This window comes from Delphinus delphis, chromosome 4 (assembly GCF_949987515.2).
Source record: "Delphinus delphis chromosome 4, mDelDel1.2, whole genome shotgun sequence".
NCBI lineage: Eukaryota > Metazoa > Chordata > Mammalia > Artiodactyla > Delphinidae > Delphinus > Delphinus delphis.
This window is the reverse complement of record NC_082686.1, coordinates 47,185,510-47,207,609: the sequence shown is the minus strand read 5'-3', so window position 1 is coordinate 47,207,609 and position 22,100 is coordinate 47,185,510. Positions and strand designations below refer to the sequence as shown.

The following is a 22,100-nucleotide window of genomic DNA, read 5'->3' as shown; positions in this document are numbered from 1 at the left end:
AGTTCTATTTTTATACTTTGTCTTGAAAGTACTGCACAAAACATTAAATTTCTTTAATAAATATTTTCCCTGCCATATAAACTGATTAGTTTTAACTACTTTCGTTAAAACACAGGCATGCAGAAATGAGGAACAAGGAGGTTCTCTCAGGAAAAACACTGAAAAAATAAGATTTCATCTGGCCTTCCCATCACCACTTGAAGAATTGTTTGGTAGTTACATCATCAGGAAATAAAATACTATCCTCTGAGGACCCCTACTCTTTACAAAGAGGAAAGAGAAGGTTTGAAGTCTAAATCACTCCCGGAGATGTCTCCAAAAAAAAAAAGAGACTGAGACTTCTGGCTTCCCTCTGCCGCCTTCTTCCCCAGCAACCAAAAAACAAATGTAACAAAAACGTATTTACTAAAGTATAAATAAGAATAACATGATGTGTATTTAAGAATCCCAAGCAATAACAGAAGCTTTAGAGCCCCAGAGGGAGAAAAGTTACAAGCGGATCAACCCTGACCCCCAATGACTCGATTAGCCCGGCAGGAGGGCGCCAGCGTCCCCGGCCCGCCGCCCATTCCCCTCCGCGGGGAGCCGGGACCGACTGTGCGTTCACACGGTCCGAGCGTCGGCGAAGCCGGGGCGCGATGCAGCGCCGCCGCCGCGGATCTGGCTGTCAGCGGCGCCCCCGCCGCCCGCGCCGCACACGCGGAGCTCCTTATAAGGCAGCGCAGTGACGTAACGCCCATAGGCCGGGCGCGCTCGGCGCCCCGCTCGCATTGTTCGGGCGACTCCTGGAGCGCGCACAGCCCGCTCGCAGCGCCGCGAGACTGCGGCCCCCGCCCGGCCCCCGCCCGGCCCCAGCGCAGGCGACTCAGGTAAGCCCGGGAGAGCCGCTCAGCTCCAGCAAGGGGATTGCTGTCTGAGAGCTAGGCAGTCTGTAGGTGGCTTTTAAAGTTATCAGCATCACGAACTGGACAGGTTTCGAAAAGCGCGTCCAATGAACTCTAGGTTCAAAACCTTTCCCAACTCACACAAAACCTGAAAAGTTTTCTCCGATAGAGAAAACAGATTTGGGATTTAATTTGAAATGTAGAGAGGTGAGGGATGACTATATATTACAGACGCCTTCCAAGTAAGCTATACATGGTATCCTGCCTGTATTGAGAAATCTTTGGGGAAAGGGTGGGGAGAGTATATTGTACTACAACAACTCTATCTCCTGATCTTACCTCTCCTAGGGCTCAAACTCCTTTAAGTCTTATAAGAGCACAGTGCGAAACACTACCACAAGGTAGTGGATTTGTCCCCCCCCCCCCCGCAATGCCCTCCCTCTTTTGTAAATCTTCATATAAAAAACTAGAAAACCCCTGTTAGGAATACATCTTGTAATTAGGATGAATCTAACTTAAAAAGTAAAGCACTTTTTAAGCTTCAAAAAATCCTACAATCGCTATTCTGTCTTAAAAGCAAATGTTAATTAGTACAAGAAAGTAACTCACAGTTTTGAGTTCTAACTTTTTAATTCAACTCCAGTCAGTGGGTAAATGACAAACTGCAATGCAAATTAAAGATAAACCTAGTTCCTCTACAGTAACATGTTGGACAATAGCTTATTATGTAGAAATACTAATTTAAAAGGTAAAGCCTATAGAAGAATTTTGTTAATCAGTGGAGTTTTGATCCATAATTCGTTACATCTAAACCCTGGATAGACTATTTCTATAAACGAACCCTTATAGTATGATAATTGAACCATTGGCAGATGCCGAAAATCTACGTATTTTACTTTACTTTTCAGAATAAAAATCAGCAGAGGAATTAAAAACAAAATATGCTATGTCAAATTTAAAACCCTGGAATAGGAGATGAAAAAATGATTTATCACTCAAACTTTATTTGGTCTGAACATATGTTGTAAAACAAACTTAAGAAAAAAAATGTGTGAAAGAATTATTTCCCTTTTAAAATAGTCTCTATGTTTTACTTATCATTTGAAACATAGTTTTTTACCTGCTCAAAATTCGGGATATATCTGTATTTCTAGTAATTCTTGTGGTTGAGTTTTTTAAAGTATATGACATTAGTGCCTGCCATTTTTGCTTCACAGGAGTTTTATTTGCTAATTTTGTTTGAAGCAATGCAAGGCTTTGGTTTTAGTATTCTAAAAGAAAAATTATATGTTACTTGGCCTGAAGATAGGCTTTATAAACTGCAGGTTAGTACTGAGAAGTAGCATTTCCTCAAAACTATTATTTCAAATGTAGGGAAGCCTACCATAATGAGAAGAGGGGGCAACACCCAGGTTACTGTGGAGAAGTACAGAATATGCAATAGAAAAGTTGTTTATTTGATATAGGCTGTAATTGGAAACTGAAAAAATTCCTATCTAGGGAAAAAGGTATTCCAGTCTTTTGAATCTAATAGAGGAGGAGGGAAATAGAAACCATCAATTATTGTTTCAGCTATACCCAAAGTACCATCTGTACCATAAACTATAGCTCAACTGTTGAAAATCATAACCTCTATCAAAGCCCTAACAGCTGTTTCCCAGAGTCTGCATTTTATTTTTGTAAAACAGGCAAGCATCAATTTTAAAACAAAATTTTAAGTGACACACTTCAACAGTCCACACTTTTTTCCATTTATTAACTTTAAAGTGTAGTTCAAAGAACAATCACCCATTAAAACCCCTTTTAAAATTGAAAGTTAAAAAAGATTTATCATGGATACATTACCTCACAGTGGCCTCTCTTAGTGAGCATTTCTTAGTGCTTGGGATAACTTACATGATGGAAAAAATGTTTTGGATTGAATGAATGTGAATTTTTACATCTCCAGATAAAGCACATATTAATTTTATAATTAATAAATCCATTTACCTTTCTATGGTGATTAACCTTACCCATTAAGCCCTAGTATTTTTGTGATATTTTCCTAATGTTGTGATGGAGTCTATAGTAACAATCAATATGAAAATACAAGTAAGCTTAGAGCTTCTCAATTTTCAAGTCCACTTGCAATTCCCATTAATCTGCCTTCTCAAAATGCTATGAACTTTGCTTTAGGGTTCTCTGCTACCTCTTCCCCTCCAAAAAAGTGCCTTTGATAATAAATGGATTTTGAGGTAAAGAAAGTGAAAATGGGGGAGAAGAGCAAAATTCCATTAATTGTTCTTAGGTCATGTTCTGTTTATATCTAGTGCTTCAGGGCAAAGTGAATGCTTTTACAAGGTGAATAGAGAAAAAAAAAAATACAGCCTCCTATTAAAGGGAAAAAGGAAGTGGGGCAGGAAGAGAACTGTTTATAAAAGACTGGATATTGTAAAGTAATAATCAAAGGATGTAAAGCAATATTGGTCTCAACCTGCTTCAAGAACTGAGATCTGTTACCCACACAGCCAGTCATTATCTTTGAAAAATCTAACACACCTTATCCTCTTGGGCATATCATTAATTTTAAATGATTTTTAGAGTTTAGTTAATTTGCATTTGACTGTGAATTTAGCTTCAATATAAACTGATTTAGTTTCTGTAAATTATGTTTAAATAAGGATTTAAAGATGAAGAGACTCTGCATATTCAGCAAGCATCACAAACTTTCAAAGAAGTATTTCTATGGCTGCCTTTGCCATCACTAGGGCCACCAACTCAATCACTTATGTTTAATGTGTGCTGCAAAGAATCTTAGAAATTCCTCTGGCCAGTCAGTTTCTACTTCGAGTGTGAGGTAGACTAATTCCTAGCAGATCATCACCAACACAGTTCTAAAACCTCCTATATTCCTCTTCTTAAAAACAGAGTTGAGATTTTCTCTCCCTGGCCTTCTTCTGCATTAACATTACCTCCGACTGGGAAAGCTGGGCAAGTAAAAGTGGGAAGGCTCTCCAAGGAAAGTTGCTTGGTTCTTTTTCAGATATGGGAGAAGGACTCCCTTTTCATGCTTGTTCCATGAGATTCTAATTTAGCAGATTAGATAGGACAGCAGCAGTTTTCATTCTGAGCCCAAGAACAGAGGGTAAAACATTAGCAGCATTTCTTCTCCAGTCTGACCATCCTCACATTCATATGGCCTACTGGTTCCAAAATAAGATTAACTCTTAAAGATACAATTATACTTTTTTAATGACTAGCTTTGGAAATGATACATTTGTGTGTGGGGGGATGGGTGATGAGGTATGTGCAAGAGTAAGTAGGTAAGTGTAGCTATCATTGGGACAGGTAGAAGTGCAAACACCTTGTTTCTGTTTATGGTAACTACTGATTCTAGCCTAGAGCACAGTCATTATCAGTAAGAGTGTATATTTTGTCAGAATAGCAAACACTCAGTCCCACAGATGTGAGTTTGAGAAGTGCCTTGGTAAGTTCTTTATGGACAGTGGGATGCCCCAGGCCCCAGAGAGTGTACACGCACACTGACACAGACCTGACAGGAAATGTCCACAGAACTTTATAGCTGGAAGAGGCCTTGGAGGCCATCTGATCCAAATGCCTCACCCTGCAGAAGAAACTGATGTCTACAGTGTGACTTACCTCAGAGACACAGAGCTACTCAGAGGCAGAGCCAGGGCCCCCTGCATTCTTGGGCTATAGCCTTTGGTTTCTCCTTAAATTAATGGTAGGAAGAGATGAGAACAGAAGCCCCAGAAGAAGCCTTGGTACTATAGGTGTTAATTTGGATATAAAACCCATTAAAAAAAAAAAGAAAGTAGAAAGGTTCAAAGTTCTTGTTAATAAGTACAAGCAGTAAGAAGACAAAGGGAAAGGAGGGAGGTGAAAATCAATACAGTTCAACCAGGCTACAATGGAAGGGAGGTGATAAAGGGAGGACAAAGAAAACAAATAATAAATGTACTTAAAGGTCCTCTGGACGGCAAAGCTCACTCTCTGCCTAAAAGCTGAGAGGTGCCCTGCAAAGAGTGTATGCTCTACAGTTATAGTTAAAGCCATTTACGTCTGATCCACTAACTTGACAAGTGACCTCTTTGTAGCGTCTTCCAACTACAAGCATTCTGCATTCCCTAGACCTCCCCAGCTAGTAGGTTCCCTTTCAAAACTCAGTGAATCAGTGCCTTTAAAACAACCCTCCCTGGGCTTCCCTGGTGGCGCAGTGGTTGGGAGTCCGCCTGCCGATGCAGGGGACACGGGTTCGTGCCCCGGTCCGGGAGGATCCCACATGCCACAGAGCGGCTGGGCCCGTGAGCCATGGCCGCTGAGCCTGCGTGTCCGGAGCCTGTGCTCCGCAACGGGAGAGGCCACAACAGTGAGAGGCCCATGTAAAAAACAAAAAAAAAACCCAAAAAACAAAAAAAACCCTCCCAAAAACTTTACAGGAAGTCACTGTGGGCTATAAGCTCCTGGAGATACTTACCTGCTTTACTTTGCTTCATACCATGCATTGCTACATGACATTAAATTATACATTAACGGCTTGTTTATCGTCTGTCTACTGGACTGTAAACTCCTTGAAGGTCAGTTTTGCTACCAACTTTATCCCTAGCACCTGGAAAAACACCTAGCTATAGTTAGTAGGTATGTCACCAGGCCAAGAAGGGTATTGGATAAATATATGAATAAATTATACCCTGGAAGCTTCTTATTTGGTAAGAAAAGAGTATTTCTGGAAACAGTGGGTTAGGAAGGGCCCCTTCTTCTAGATTTTGTTCAGGAGCTCAAAACAAGTCTCTGCCACTATTTGAAGTAACTACATAGAATTGACATATAAAACACAAAAACCAGAAAACGAATTAGGCTCAGATGAAGTCGAGGCAGTGAAATCTGCTTTTACTATACAGTATGTGTTGTGTAGGCAGATTTCAAGTCAGATGCTTCTCTGTCTACCCACCTCCATCTACCTCACTTTAATGTCCTCCCAAAATAATGAGAATAAAGATGGTGAATGAGTACCAGGTGAATTGCCCTGGGGCAAGAAATGGATGGGAAGCAAAATATGAAAGAACAGAGTGCAGTGTTTTTGTCCTTAATGAAGGGTATTCTTCTGTTTTTCCCTTATTTCTGTGCCTCAGCTGAACGCCTGGGAATTGCACTCATGGGGTCCAAACAGTTTGTCCTTGCAATAACTAGAAGTTAGCAGATTGCCCTTTCCCAAGTATGTATGTATGTGTGTATATATATATTTTTTTTTTAATTTTTTTTTTTTGCGGTATGCCGGCCTCTCACTGCTGTGGCCTCTCCCATTGCGGAGCACAGGCTCTGGACGCGCAGGCTCAGTGGCCATGGCTCACGGGCCCAGCCGTTCCGCGGCATGTGGGATCTTCCCGGACCGGGGCACGAACCCGTGTCCCCTGCGTCGGCAGGCGGACTCTCAACCACTGCACCACCAGGGAAGCCCCCAAGTATATATTTTGATTCCAAAGTTTCTGTGGGTAGTCAATTCATCTGCCAGGTTTTACAGAAAAGGAATAATTTTTCTATAGTTTCAAAGTTAGGTAACGCCAGTGTCAACCTGTGAAACCAGCCTAGGGCTTGTAACTCCTCATCAGCACCAAACATTTACTGAGTGTCTACCAGACACTGTGCTATAAGTACAAGGCAGGACAACAAGCCCAGCAACTAAGTTCTCCACACACCACACCATGTCACTAACATAGCTACACCTATGTTAGTCATCAACACCTTGTTGATGACAAGGGCTAAGATCATCAGCAGCTCTTGCACAGTGGTTCCAATCATTGATCACTGTCCTGTTCGGGCTCTTTTTTAATGAACTGATAAAGCAATATACATAATACAGGTCAGCTGTACATAAAAATAAAGATAAACAATGTGGGACTGTTTTTAAAAAAATATATAACACATGGGCTTCCTTGGTGGTGCAGTGGTTGAGAGTCCGCCTGCCGATGCAGGGGGACACGGGTTCATGCCCCGGTCCAGGAAGATCCCACATGCCGCGGAGCGGCTGCGCCCGTGAGCCATGGCCGCCGAGCCTGCGTGTCCGGAGCCTGTTGCTCCACAACGGGAGAGGCCACAACAGTGAGAGGCCCACGTACCGCAAAAAAAAAAAATACAACACAAATGTAGTCAGTCTCCAAGCTTGTTTACTACTGACACTAAATTGATATGGACAAATAGTGTTACCTCAATGCTAAGACTAAAGAGTAAGAATAATGGTTCGTAAATCAAGTTCTACTCTTCTTGGCTCTGCCATCCATTCTCTGCGTAAGCCTCCTATAGCCTTGGCTTCCATTAACCTAAAAAATGGGAACAATGTCATCCACTGTAAGTATCTCTCAACACTGGGTAAGGATAGAATAGTGCACAGTAACCCCTGAGGGAACTCTGATCACGTAGAGTCAAAGACTATATAAAAATATAAGTTACTGATCCTATCATTAGAGAGACAAGTCAGCTAAAGAAAATGGGAAGAATGTGAGGAAAAAGTCCACTCTTAAGCCAGAGGCAAAATTCACATAACTATAGCCCTTGAGCCTGTGAGAAAATCCAAATCATCCTACCAAGAGCAGCCGCAAAGATGAGCTCAGAAAAAAAAAAAAAAAAAAAAAAAAAGATGAGCTCAGACCTTCAAGATGGGCGACTCTGACAGGAGTAAATCTGCCAGATTTATCATATCTCATGGCCCACCAGTCTTGGAACAAAAGTTTAAAGGTGAACTAAATTTTCTCTCTCTTTTTAAAATTCTCTTTTAAGTGAATCAAAACAAAAACAAATCTCTGAGCAGAAATTATAAGAGGAATGTAAAATATTCATCACATTTGGTCTGACAAGACTTAAGTGACTGCTGCTGTTACATTTGAAGAAAAGGATGGAGCTGCTTAGCCTAAGAGCTTGGGGAGAGCATGAGAAAGTTCCTTCTTGCTGAAGACAAATGGCCTGCAGTGAGATGCTGTGTAAGTCCCTTAGCCTTGGCTTGTCAGTTAATTGGGAATGGCAGAGGAGGTGAATCACTCTGTGGAGTTCTGTATAAAGTAATCCTTTACTGCAAATGAGAAGATTATCTATTCTTTAAAAATAATTCATTTTTTATCAAGAGAGTTAAACACTCTTTTTATTAAAAGAAACACATTATGTTCGAGGTTCAGTATTATCCTTCAGGCTTTCATACAACTGCCTGTATGGGGCAGACTGAGGTCTTTTAGATAAAGATGAGAACAACTTTGTTAAATGACTGGGGTTCTACTCATCTCCCCTAACATTACGCCTCACGAGAGTCTTCTTACAGTCTCATAAAATTCACTGGGCTGAACAAAGATGCAAAGAATCACAGGCAAAGTTAAGATTCTCTGGCTAGTTTACCCCCATCTGGACTTATTTAAATTTGTCTCCAAGTGAATTCACTTCACTGAGTGGTTCTCCCTCCTCCAAAGTGACAAGAACAGGAGGAACAAAACTCTACTTCTCCTTCTTCAGCTCTCATAATAATTAGAGTAAATTCTGAGAACTGTAGGCATCATTCAGACTAAGAGGGAGTTATATTCCCCTAAGAAATGGGTCTTCTCACCTCTCAAATCATTTGGTCATCAAGTATGTACCAATTTCAGACCCATGTGGAGGATACAGAGGTATCAGATTCTTTAAGGAGCTTATAGTTAGTTTAAGAGCAAAACTAATATAACAAATTAGAAAGTGGTATAAAACAATACAGAGTATTTGTGTCATAAAACTGTAAGGGCTGTGGGAACTCAGAAAGGGGAACCAGCCAGGGTTAGACAAGTTAGGGAACATTCATGGAAAAGATGGAAAGTGAAATGTAAATGTAGCATTCCAAAAAATGATGGCAGATTTATCCCTTGGAAGTCTACTGTGAAAAGGGAATATGAGGTAAAAAGAGAAAGAAGGCTTGATCCAGCATCAGAACACCCAAAGTCTGATTTTAAACTCCATTATTTGGCCTTTAGAACAACCTGGACTTCCATAGTTATTTCAATCCTTAAAGTGAAGATTAAAAGTGATGATAAAGCAGTTGGCACAATGCCAGACCCACAGCAGACACTCAGTAAATGGTATCTATTGTTCTTCTAGATATTAAGCCAGTCTGCCCATAAGAATGATGCTCCATCATCATCTGGTGCTATTGGGTTCCTCCAGGCTGAGGCACAAGGGGCTGTCTCAGGGCCAAAGAGGAGGTGCTTTGTAGGATGCAGTCCCAAAGAACTCATGTTTAAGCTTATTGGAGAGTTAAGAACTCAGGATTAAGCTTACTGGAGAAAATCCATGTCTCTAGTACTTAACTTCAGCCACTCTGAAAAGTGAGGTTATCCTTTATCCTGATTTCCCTGCTTGAAAGGAATCCCTCCTATGAGAAACCCACATGAGCTTTCCTAAAGAAGTCTTAGTCACCTGAAATAAAAAACAAGTTACTGAGTAAAGGACCAAGGAGAGCAAAAGGCTTAAAAGCTGGCCTGGAATCTCCTGTTTTACCTGGAAAGTCCTACCATGCTGGAGAGGCACACATATAAAACAAATAGGTGAGACAAATCTTACAACATGGGCTAAATAGCTTATATTAGATCCTACCCACAGACAATGAAGATTTCCTTTCAGAAACTACTAGTCAAATACTAATTCCTAGGTGTTCACTTTTCAGTTTAATTATACTTTCAATTTAGCATAACATTTTAAGTGTCAGACACTAAAAAGATTTACTTCTGTACTTTTACAGCACACTTATAATCTTGAACTATAACAAATGCTTGACATATAAAGAACCAAAAATAAATCTGAATCCCCTGAAATTCCAATTAAGGTTCCTGTATAGTTATGAACCACTGAGACTTGACGAGTCATAAAATCTCTTCATATAGAATGGAATATACATTTTTGACATGTGAATTTGTACATAGTGCTATTTAGGAAAGAAGGGAGGGAAAGGACTTTAAAGGTTGGTAGTGGTTTTTATCCTCTGGAACTGAGATTTGAGGATCATTAAAGGCTTTGTAAACCTTAGAGACAAAATTGTATTGCTTTCCCCATGTTGCAGCTGAGGTAACAGGTAGATGAGGCAAGGTCATAGAGTTAAGTCAGTGGCAGATTTTGGTCCAACATTCCCTGTGCATTGAATACATGGCTCTTTTGAAAGTGGCTTTTCTGTTGCTTGAGAATTGGGGTTTTGCTTTTTTTCTTTGTTTTTAGCTGTGAATGAGTAAACTTTAAAAGTGAGGGAGACTGAAGTCAGTGCTTTTTTCAACAATGCTTTTTTCAACGACTGCAAACGTGAAATAGTTTGCCCTCTCTCAAAATTCAAATCTTAAAATTAATTAAAATTCAAAAGTAATATATGGTCAGGGCAAAAATGGATGGGTATTCATATAGCACATACACAAGGTATACTATATAGTCTTTTCATCAATTTTTTTCCAAACAGAATTTCTCATACCGATAAACATAACTAAATGGGTAAAACTTTTGTGCAGGGACAAAATCAGCTGCAGACAGGCCCAGGGCCAAGGGAAGTAAAGTATCAAGTCACTGCTCTCACCACTAGCAGGCCTGTTGCAAACCACTGTAACATCTTAAGATGGAATTGCCCCTAACTACACAAGCTAAATATTCTCTAGAACACATTCATCTTAGAAGAACCCAACTTAGAGAAAATAGGATCAAACTCTGTGTTCATGCTTTCTATCTTCTCAATGCTCAGAAGTGGCAGAAAAGGAAAATGTAACCCAAATGCTCTGAACTGTTCGTTAGGGAAAATTAAACAAGGTTAGATGACCAAAATAACTTTAATTTTTAAAATGTATGCAAGAGGACATGCAAAGACCACAAGAAAAATGGTCAGTTACATTCCAACAGATTTTAGAATAAAACTTTCCCACCTACCTGTAATTAAGTTTTACATATGGCCCAAACTCTAGTTCTCTAAAACATCATTTAGGAGACAGAAACCAGTCACCCTCAGGAACTAGGAAAAGTGAGTAAAGGTAGATGGAGGATGTTCACTGTGGTTCAGGATCTCACTGTTTGCTCAGCAGGCAGTCAGGCCAAACATCAACCTTCATCTTCCAACTGCCTTGACCTCCAAATACTGTTTAATGGGATTAAATGTTCTACTTCCTTTGCCCTCCTTATTTACTGATTTACTATAGCTAAAATGGAAGGGGAAAAAGAAGGAAGTTCTCTAGGAATCAAAATGTTTCACATTTTATGCTCTTTGGACTCCTATCTAGCCTGTTTCTCATGGCAAATTGTGTGATTTCAGTAGTCACAATAAAACATAAGCCTCTGTTGTTGTGGTTTCTAAGTTTCTGAAGTCTACATTTCCCACTAACAAGTTAGGAAACGTTTGGTTTCCCAAGCATACCACGTTAGCCGCTGCCTCTGTGCAGGCAGCCAGACTACAGGGAGGTGAAAACCAGTGAACTCATCTACTCTGGCACATGACTGCTCCCTGTTTTGGCCTTTTATGTTAAATCTACAAACTGAACACCAGTGAATTAAAGTATGAAAGCCAAATAAAAGAGTTAAGCCTTTTTTAAAAAAAGACTTACAGGAACTAGGGGCTTAAAAAAATTTTTCTTTCCTTTTGGCTCAGAGTAAGATTTGGAAAAGGATATATTCTTTGTAACTTTTTTAAAAAGAGAGAATAAAAGAAAGAAAAACAACCTACCAAAGAATAAGTGTTAAGAGAAAGGAATTATACTAATCCTCCAAAATATCTATTTGCAATATCTGAATGAAAATAACCTGTGATCTGGGAAGAGAAAAAAAAGGATGAAAGGAGATTAAAAACAAAATTGTGTAGCTACATCAGAATGCTTTTCTAAAGAATCTATTTCTGTTTTCCTCAATCCACTAAGATACAAAAGGAACATCTAAATATAAATGGATTTTGCAATAAGAGAAATACATACAGGGCTTCCCTGGTGGCGCAGTGGTTGGAGTCCGCCTGCCAATGCAAGGGACACGGGTTCGAGCCCTGGTCCGGGAAGATCCCACATGCTATGAAGCAACTAAGCCCGCCAAAAAAAAAAAAAAAAAAGAGAGAAATACATACAAATATTCTTAACAAGATAAAACACATACAATACACACTTTTAAGGGTATACAGCATTATGCCCTTGAAGTCTGTCTGAGAAAAGGCTGCCTGCTAAAAATACTTTCCGAGAACTTTAAGTTCCTTGAAATGTTCTATGGAAATGGTATTTATGACAAACCCACCTCCTCTAGGGAACATTAGATGTTATTACTGGCAAAGTCACAATTTTCTAAACCATCCAGAAATAATCATGAATTTATGCCAAATGACTAAACTTGTTTTATTATTACAATGATTAAGAGAATATTTGCTAAGATCTCATGTTCAAGCTCAAAGTAGCCATGAACCTACAGAAAATACAGTGTCAAAACAGCGGATTGCAAGGGGTAGTGATTTTCTGTGCCTTTCACAGGCAGAATATTACAACACACAAATTCACTGGAGACGATGGTATACGAGATATATGAGATAGGAGGTGTGGATGTATGTCACGGTGGTGAGAAACTGCTTTTCTGTAAAATGAGAATAATAATACAGTAAGTCCCCTACATACGAACAAGTTCTTTTCTGAGAGCTTGTTCATAAATCCAGTTGGTTCGTTAAGTCCAACAAAGTTAGCCTAGGGAGCCAACTAACACAATCGGCTATATAGTACTGTACTGTAATAGACTGTAATACTTTTCACACAAATAATATGTACATAAAAAACACAAAAAATAAAGAAAACATTTTAAGTCTTACAGTACAGTACCTTGAAAAGTACAGTAGTACAGCACAACAGCTGGCATATAGGGGCTGGCATCGAGTGAACAGGCAAGAAGAGTTACTGACTGGAGGAGGGAGAGGAGGTGGGAGATGGTAGAGCTGAAGGATCGTCAGCAATAGGAGACCGAGGGCAAGCTGCAATTTCACTCACGCCAGACACTGATGGAATGCACATTCATGTCTTTGAAAGTTTGCAACTTGAAGGTTCGTATGTCGGGGACTTGCTGTACTTGCTTCTTATGACTGTTTCCGGGACTAGCGTGGTACATGGCATATAATAATTCCTCAATAAATGATAACTGTTATTCAGTGACTATAGAGGAAAGGAATTATTGAATAGTTACAGTCATCCTTCAGTATCCGAGGGGGATTGGTTTCAGGACTCCCACAGATACCAAAATCCACAGATGCTCAAGTCTCCCATATAAAATGATATAGTACAGTCAGCCCTCCCTATCTATGGGTTCTGCATCTGAAGATACAGAGGGTGACTGTACTATGTGTCTTTTGCTTACAGTCACACATTTATACCCTAACATGGTACCTAGTTCAAAAGTAGAATAGGTATTTGTTCAAATATTTAACAAATACTTATCGACTACCAAGCAAATACTGGGCACTGTTCTTGAGCTATAAATCTAGCACTGAATAAAACAGACCACTGCTTGACCCATCACTGAATAAAACACACACACACACACACACACACAACACACACACACACAACACACCCACCCCTACCTCCCTACTCACATGAAGTTTACATTCTAGTAGGAGAGACAGCCAATGATCAAGTAAGTAAAATATAGTATGCCAGGTGTTACTACATGAACTAGGGGAGAGAGTCCAGCGGCTCCCTGGGAAGGCAGCCAGTACAAAAGCCACAGGCTCTGCTGTGCTCAAGGAGCAACAGGGAAACTGGTATGACTGGAGCAGACTGAACAAAGGTGGGGGTGGTCAGGGAGTCAATGGGATAGGGACCTAGAGTGCAGGAATGAATGAACAGATTAACACTAAAAGCATGAGATGGAAGAAAGAGGAAACTCTTCTGAGGTCAGTACTCTGCCTGGGCTTTCTAGCATGTAGACTGGTTAAGCTAAAAGAACACATGCTTTGTAGACAGTGAGTTTTTATTCTGGTTTGGTTATTTGTGCTATTTGGTAGTTATTTAACCTCTCTAAATTTTAGTGTTTTGGTCCTTACCCTCATCTGTAAAATAGGAATAATACTTACCTCATAAGGTTGTTTTAAGGATTAAGTAAGATCAAGTGGCACAGAGTAGACCCTCAGTATGCTTGTTTCTTTTTTGCTATAAACTAAATCCCACACTGATAGCAACTGGGAATTGGAGTCTGTGTTCTAGTACCAGGGCTACCATAACAATGGTATTATTTTGTCTTCCTGGGCTTCAGTTTTTTAACTAAGAAAATGCACATGCTACACACAGACATTATAAAAACAGATATACATCAGTTAAGGTGTTGTTATAAAATTATAACCAAATAACATTACTATTACAATTTATCTTAATATTAAAAATTCAAAACAGCAAAAGTATGACTCCCTGTTTCTCTATGTTACTTCATCTCAAAAATCGTGTAAATTTTAATTTTTTAAGCATGAAGTTGTAAAGATTTATTTAGCAGCCATGTTGACTTTTATTCCCTTTTTCTGTCCCCGCTTAAGAACACTGATCTAACAGAAAGATCTCTGGGACTTCCTTGGCGGTCCAGCGGTTAAGACTTCGCCTTCCAATGCAGGGGGTGTGGGTTCGATCCCTGGTTGGGGAGCTAAGATTCCACATGCCTTGGGGCCAAAAAACCAGAAAACATAAAACAGAACCAATACTGTAACAATTCAATAAAGACTTTAAAAATGGTCCACATCAAAAAAATCTTAAAAAAAAAATCTCCAAGAAAATATTTAACTGCAAAAACCAAGGTGAAGGATAAAGAGAGTTTATAGTAAGTTATTTTTTGTATAAAAAAGGGAGAGACTAAGAATCTTTATTTGTATTTGCTTATTTACTCATAAAGACATTATAGAAGTACATGTAAGAAACTAATATCAGTGGTTTTAAGTTGGGGAAGAGGAACTGGCAGATGAAGGATGAGGTAGGACCCTATACCTTTTAATATACATATTTGGAGACGTATATATTTAGGAATGCTAATCTGAAATCCAAGACTGAAATTCAGACTTTCTTGAAGAGTTAAAACTGAGCAAAGTAAACTTTGTATAATTAAAAACTTAAGTATACAACAGTATGAAAACCTCAAATAACTTCTTTCTCAGATAATCTGAGTATCCCTCAACCTGTTATTTGTATTTTTTTCTGAAATGTTCAAAAAACATTATAAAATATCCTCAATAGTCCTCTCCACATTTTCCACTATGGAAACTAAGCCCAGCAGTAGCACATACAGAAAGAGACTGCATCCGTCAGCCCACCCCACCTCTGAGTCCCCAGGCAGACAAGTCTAGGAGCATATTATCTCAGCAGAGAACGTCACTGCACGTTTACACGCAAGGAACGAAGAACAGGAGAAAGAGGAGCAGAACATCAAAGAGGCTTTGGGAGAATCAGCTATTACTATCCGTTGTGATATGCTGGCATTTCACTGGATAATACACATTCAAAGCACGTTCTCTTCCAGGAAGGGAGAAGAGCTGTGGTGCAGATCTGTGAACAAAAGAGAAATGGGGAATACTGATCCCAAATATATTTGAGCAGCAAACAGTGAAGAAGAGTTATGAATGTCAGAGACAACTAACACAAAGAGATCTAACAGAAGTTTTCCAAAAAATCAACTATGCCCTAAAATGGTGGTTACAGCCAGAGGTGACATTTCCCCCCCAGGTTTTCTGCAATGTTGGGAGACGTTGTTTGATTGTCACAACAGAGCTGGGGGTGCTGAGTTACTTCTGGCATCTAGTGGGTAGAGGCCAGGGGTGCTGCTAAACACCCTGCAATGCACAGGCAGTCCCCACACCAAACAGTCATCCAGCCCAAGATGTCAGTACTGCCAAAGCCGAGAAACCCCAGCCTACCAATGATAATCAGTATAGCAAACCATGTGCATGGCTGAAAAGATCCATGAATGGCCTGAAGAGAGATCACAGTAAATAGATTATGGAGTCATATCTTTCATTCTAGTGTGAATTCGGACTCTGTCTCTCCCAGGTGACCGTTACATGAGGCAGCCCATTGTGGCTGAGATGTTCTTCTATACTGTCATCATCAGTACAGTTTCCTACTTCTAGTGGTAACTGATATGTATTGTGCCAGGCAGTATGCTAGGAGCTTTTGTATAGATTGTTTTACTTGATCCTTGGAACAGCACTATTATGAGGGAGGTTCCAGTATTATCCCCATTCTACAGATGAAGAAAATGAGATTTGTAGAGGTTAAATTGCTTGCTCAGTCACACTAGTTAGAGTGGGGAAGCCAAGACTCAGGTCTGAAAACTGAACTCCAAAATCTGAATTTCTCCCCCAGCACTACCCTGCCCCCCACAGTATTCTATTGCCTCTTTCCCATTTGTGCCTCGGTGCTGGTGAGCGTACTTGCTCCCTGTCAGTCATCTTGCCTGGCCCTTGTCACCCACCTGCACTGTTTACTGCCATCTACTGCTGGGGCAGTAGGGAATAGGCAGTAGACAGGACATCATTCCTATCCTAAAGAAGGCTACCATGGTGGAGCAAACAAATATGATCCAGAAGAACACAGATCACAAAGAGTACCAAATCAACCACAGAGAGGGGGAGGAAGGAATGGAAAGACTGATAAACAGTCAAAATGTTAGCAACCTGGGAACAAGCCCAATATCATCATTACCATCAACTTAAACTTAAAGGCAGCTCTGCATGCCATGTACAAGGCAAGGTGCTCTCAGGAATACAGGAGCACACTCAATCTGTGACAGTCCAAGGCACCACATGCTGGGTGGCTTTTTGAATACTTCTCCCAGGCAGCCGGGGAAGGCACCATGGCTGTGGGAGACCTAGGTAGGCCTTGACGGATCAGGGAGATGAAACTTCCAGTCTGCCGAGGACCTTAAGTCTCAATCTGTTGAAAGACAGGCTAGTTTTTTTTCCTTTGTTTTTTTGGTGTAGTAGCAATCAAAATGAAAAGTCTGGAAAAGAAAAAAATGTTAAAACACTGATCTGAGGGATCTTTTTCAAACCTCATTCAGAGTGGGGAGGCGGGGAGAAGAACATGAAAAGAAAAGTGAGTCGGCTCTTTAGTGTAGTAGTATACTCACAGTAATTTTTTTTTTTAAGTTTCTTCGTGATAGCTATAATATATTCAAAGCAAAGAATCTATTTCAGTAAATGGCAAAAAGACAAATCCATCTGAGTAGATACTTTTTAATACGAAAAATTAAAATGGGGGATGAGGAAGCATAAGCTAAGTGGCATTCAATGAACATCCATCATTCAACAGTTCTTTCTAGAAAGTTCCTTAACTGACAATACAGCACTGAAGAACTAACAACACATAATTCAGGCTCTAAGTAATTATCGTGGTACAAATTTACACATGCTGTCCTTATTGTCACTCCCTTGTTAGTTCTGACTTCCTCTCCTGGGCCTAGACTGAGCACCTTTTTAAGTCTCCACCCGGCCCTTCGATTGGAGTGTGCAGAGTCTCCTAGCCTAGATTCCATGGTCTCAAAATGAAAATATTCTCCTTGTAGCCTTACTCCCCAAGCTCTGCGCCTGTGAGCTCTTAGACTGACCTTTTTCTAGTTCTGAAACCTTGCCTTTCAGCAGTTTTTCTTTCTGGGAGACCCTTTGTCTCAGTTTCTTTGCTCTTTTTCCTTCTTTTTAAAAAAAAGATTTGTACCAATCCTGGTCCCTCCGCTCAATCTGAGGATTTCATAAGCTCCTCTTAGGATCCGGTTTCTCTGCTAAAAGCTCCCTCCTTATAATTAGTAGGTCATTGTTGATCTGCATCTTATTAATTCACTTCCTCTGACCGCTGGGGAGCCAAACAAGATTGTTCAGATGTTGAAGAGTTCTGACTCACCCCCATTTTTACTGTATATTCCTCTGACACCAGCTAAAGCCCTCTCCATCACTTCATACCCTAATTCTTATTTCAAACAGTGAAGGAAAACAGCAACCCAGTTTTCTGGATCTGGACCCATTTATGGTGTCTCTAAATGATCTCAATGATGATGACAGTATCTTCAGTAACAAGGACATAAAGCAGACACAGATTTATACTCATACTTGGCTAGCAGATGCCAAAAAGAGTGTTACTGTTCTTCTAGATCTTGCTGACCAAGTCAAATGAATCAAGCATTACATTATGACTATGGTATGCTGTAGCTGTAATTTTTTTAAAAAAACCTTTAACTTGTGAGAGAAATAAAAGGAAGCAGCATACATAGAATAGAAAAGACTAGTCATAGCTATTTTTATGAGTGCTCCTAAAAATTAGACTAAACAGTGAAAAGTCCCATTGAAAAAGCAGAGAGTAGAGCAAGGAAACATAAATTACAGGCCTGATTACCAAGAACCTATCTCAACCTAAGGAAGCTTTCTAACAAATTCCATGTAATTACTCTGCAAACTGCTTAGAATTCTGTGGTTATTTAACCATAAACACGGCCGCTATCAATGCAATGCAACAATTAAAACTACATATTAGATAAAAATTGCTTCAAGATATAGTGGGACATCATTATAATCAGACTATCAAAGTCTAGCCATGAGAGCAGATATAAAAATGAATAAAGCATTATATGTAGTTTTCTGCTTATTAATGAACATGTTAAATCAAGAAGAAAAAATAATGTATTAAACTAGTGCTGGAAGAATGAAAGCAAATATAGGAATTGAGGCCCATCGAGGTGAAGTTACACAGTTAGGACTAGAATGAGAGATACACTATTTCATATATCTTAAGAAAAGACTAAACAGGACTTGGTATCATCACACTGTTTGGTTGTTGATGGGAAACTATTATAAGTTATGACTAGAGTAAGGTCTGCAAGTATACAGGCAGGTTTTAACAGAAAAAGGTAAACTGATAAATAACAGGCACAGTACTTTGCACATAGTAGGTGCTCACTGTAATTGCCTCATAAAAGTCTGAAATGAATTAAATGTCTGCCGACCTGCACAGCACTGTGAATGAACCCATTTAAGAACCAGGTCACTCAGTGGTTTCCATGCCCTTATTTCAAATTGTGGTTTCAAACAAAACACGATGTCTTATGGAGGCAGTTTTGTCACTTAGGATTTTTCTAAAAACTAGGAAAGAGGTATTTGAAGGCAGGGAATCTTCCATCTATCTATGATGGGGAGCAACTAGTTTTATTAACAACGTAAACACTAAAGCAGTGAGTAGGCCAGTGAATCTGGGGACTTCATCAATATGAAGCGAAGGGCTCACTCAGTAACAGCCTGAAGAAGGTGACAGCCTAAACCAGAGACTTTTCCAGAGAAAGACATATTTGCCATTTATGCTTCAACTGTCTATTCTCGAGATGAACAGTGATTCTCAAACTATGGCCCCTTTCAAGAGGTCTGTGAGGTCAAAGCTATTTTCATAATAACGCTATATTTTTCATTCATTCCCTCACAAGCATAAAAGGAGTTTTCCAAAGGCTACATGACATGTGGTGACGTCATTGCTCTTACAGCTGATGGAATGTGTGAAACAGATTTGAGAATCCAGCTGCCTTCAATTAAGCCAGGCATTAGAGTTTGCAAAAATATAAAACAACCCTTCCCACTAAGTTTTTGGGTTAGAAAAAGTTATTTTTCATAAAAATATCTTATTTATGTTAACATATAGTGGGTTTATTATTTTTAATGAATAAATATATAAATACTTTAAAATATCTTGGTCTGAATTTCTAATACTATAAATATTGACAGACATAACCCACATAATCAAAAGCTCTTTAGAGTCCTCATATCTGCTCATTCTTTCCCAAAAGTCTACAAACTCTGGAGAACAGGAACCCTCCCTGTTCATCTCAGTATAGTCCCAGTATTATATTCTTTGTTGTTTGCAAATTAAATGAACAAAAGTGTTGCCATATACATAACATCAGAAACTGTAAATTCAAGATCCATATAGTAAATACAGTGGGTATTTGTCCTCTAAAAGATGACAGGTGAGAAACTAAGCTGACTCTGAAGTTGTTCACTACTTATGGTTGATTTCTATAGCTACCAGAAACAACACAATGCCATTAATGGCTTGTGGTTTTATTGCTTGATAATCATGCTAAGCTTATTTATATGGGCCGGTTGTATGAAAAACTGGGAAAGGATCTGGAAAAGTAGAAACATAATTGATGTGTTAGGGTGGTCAGACCATAGGTGAATATTTCCTTTTCAGTTTCATTGTTGTTGATGTAATGTTGCTTGTGTAATAAACAAACATATTTGTACAGTAGAGCTCTGGCTCTGAGGAAAAAATAAAAAGGACCACTCCTTTGTTTGCAGAGATGAAATAACCAAAGGAGAGTGGGGGGCTAGGATGTGGACATTTACCACCCATCTCCCTTCTCCTCAAACAAGCAAGCACATACAGTTCTAATGCAGGGATCCGAAGAAGGAAGAACAGTCTCAGTTCTTTCCAGAGGCCAGTATACTTGGAGAACACCAACGGGAAAACCATTTACACCTAGTTTTCTTAAATACCTAAAACCAGGCACATGGTAAACACCAGAGCACCTTCTTTTAAAAATGAATAAAATTAGTTAGGACAATACTACAGTATTTCCCACAGGAAAATGTTCATTCATTCATTCAAAAAGCCATTCATTTGGTACCTTCTACATATAAGGGCTTTGTAGTAGACAATATAGAAGACACAAATGAATCAGACATGTGTCCTGTTCTTAAGAAGCTTATATTTTAGTAGTGTTGATTGTAATGTACATAAATAAAACACAAATCAAAAGTGATGAGAATTATATATAAGTTATTATGGGTATGACTGGCATTATGGCATTTAGACACACCATCTGTTTCATTATGTGTGTTATATGATGCATATTACTAACAGTGTCTTACTTAGAGGAGATGAAATACATTCACACATGTGTGCTGATGTGTGTGTAAATAAAAACTGAAAAGATGCTCTGAATGTATACTTTGTAATAAGGAACCAGCATGATGATTAGTACCAAAGAATGCTCAAGATTACATACGTGATTATTTTTGAAAAAACAAGGAGCTGGCATTGCACAGAATAATAGTGATAAACTACAGTAAGTTATGACAGTTCCGAGCCATAATAGAAACTTTAAAGAAGAGCTGTTATAAGCCACTGCTGTAAGCCAGTTTGGATTTAACTACCTCACATTTGTGTACATAAAACCAGCTTCTACAACCTGTTTTTATTGGACAGGATTCAATGAATGTTCCTATAATCCTCTCATGTCAGTACTTGAACATGAATATGAGTACTCCAAGACAATATTCTTCAAACTGGAGTACACATACTCTTGTGGGTACACAAAGAATTTCCAGAGGTATAAGCATGGAGAACTTTAAGGGAATCAATGTCTACATCCGCAATTCACACACATGCTGTCTGCCAGAAGAAAAGTGCTTGTGCTCTACAAGTTTCCTTTTTTAACAACCCTTTCAAAAGAGTCTTCTTCTTACTTAACAAAATCTTACCAAATTAATGTAAGATCTTCTTACATTGTATCTTCCTGGGTTGGAAACCCCTCTGGGGCACAGACAAAGGGACAATTCTAGAAATACTCCTGATAGAGTCCCATGAGAGCAGAGCAGCAGCAGCTTCAGAACCAACCACTGGATGGATACAGGCAAATAACAGTGCCTGTTATTTCATCTGGGGACAACTCAGGGTAATAAGCTCTTGTTCCTCATCTCTTCTAGAAGTGAAATGGTTGCCAGAGGGATGTGTATTTACACTTGTACTTAAGTTGAAAAATGAAGCCAGACTTTTCCTGAATGTCTGATTTGGTTGACTGGTTTGCCAGTGATGACTTTTAGATTATATGGCAGACGTTAATATATATCTTTTGCAATTATTTAAACCTTGAATAAAAAATTCTAGATGCCAGCTTTAAAATGTGTGAAGGTGTACTTAGTTAAAAAAATTCTTTTAGAACAAATTACCGAAAGAGAATTAAGAAAACAATTCCATTTACAATAGCATCAAAATGAATAAAATACTTAGGAATAAATTTAACCAAGGAAGTAAAAGATCTGTATAGTTAAACTATAAGACATTGATGAAATAAAATGAAGAAGACACAGATAAATGGACTGATGTTCCATGTTCATGGATTGGAAGAATTAATATTGTTAAAATGTCCATACTATCCAAATGATCTACAGATTCAATGTAATTCCTATCAAAATTCCAATGTAATTTTTCACAG

General features: G+C 39.1%; 2 protein-coding genes across 4 annotated transcripts in view; one reads left to right on the top strand and one right to left on the bottom strand.

Moving 5' to 3' along the window:
* CMSS1 (cms1 ribosomal small subunit homolog) overlaps positions 1-22,100 on the bottom strand; it is a 383,527-nt gene that overhangs the window by 325,590 nt on the left and 35,837 nt on the right. The gene's annotated exons all lie outside the window — the stretch shown is intronic.
* The window catches only part of FILIP1L (filamin A interacting protein 1 like), a 32,027-nt gene continuing 10,589 nt past the window's right edge, over positions 663-22,100 (top strand). Inside the window, exon 1 of the mRNA XM_060010536.1 lies at positions 663-869. The gene's annotated coding sequence lies outside the window, so the exon portion shown is untranslated. The remainder of the gene's footprint in view (positions 870-22,100) is intronic.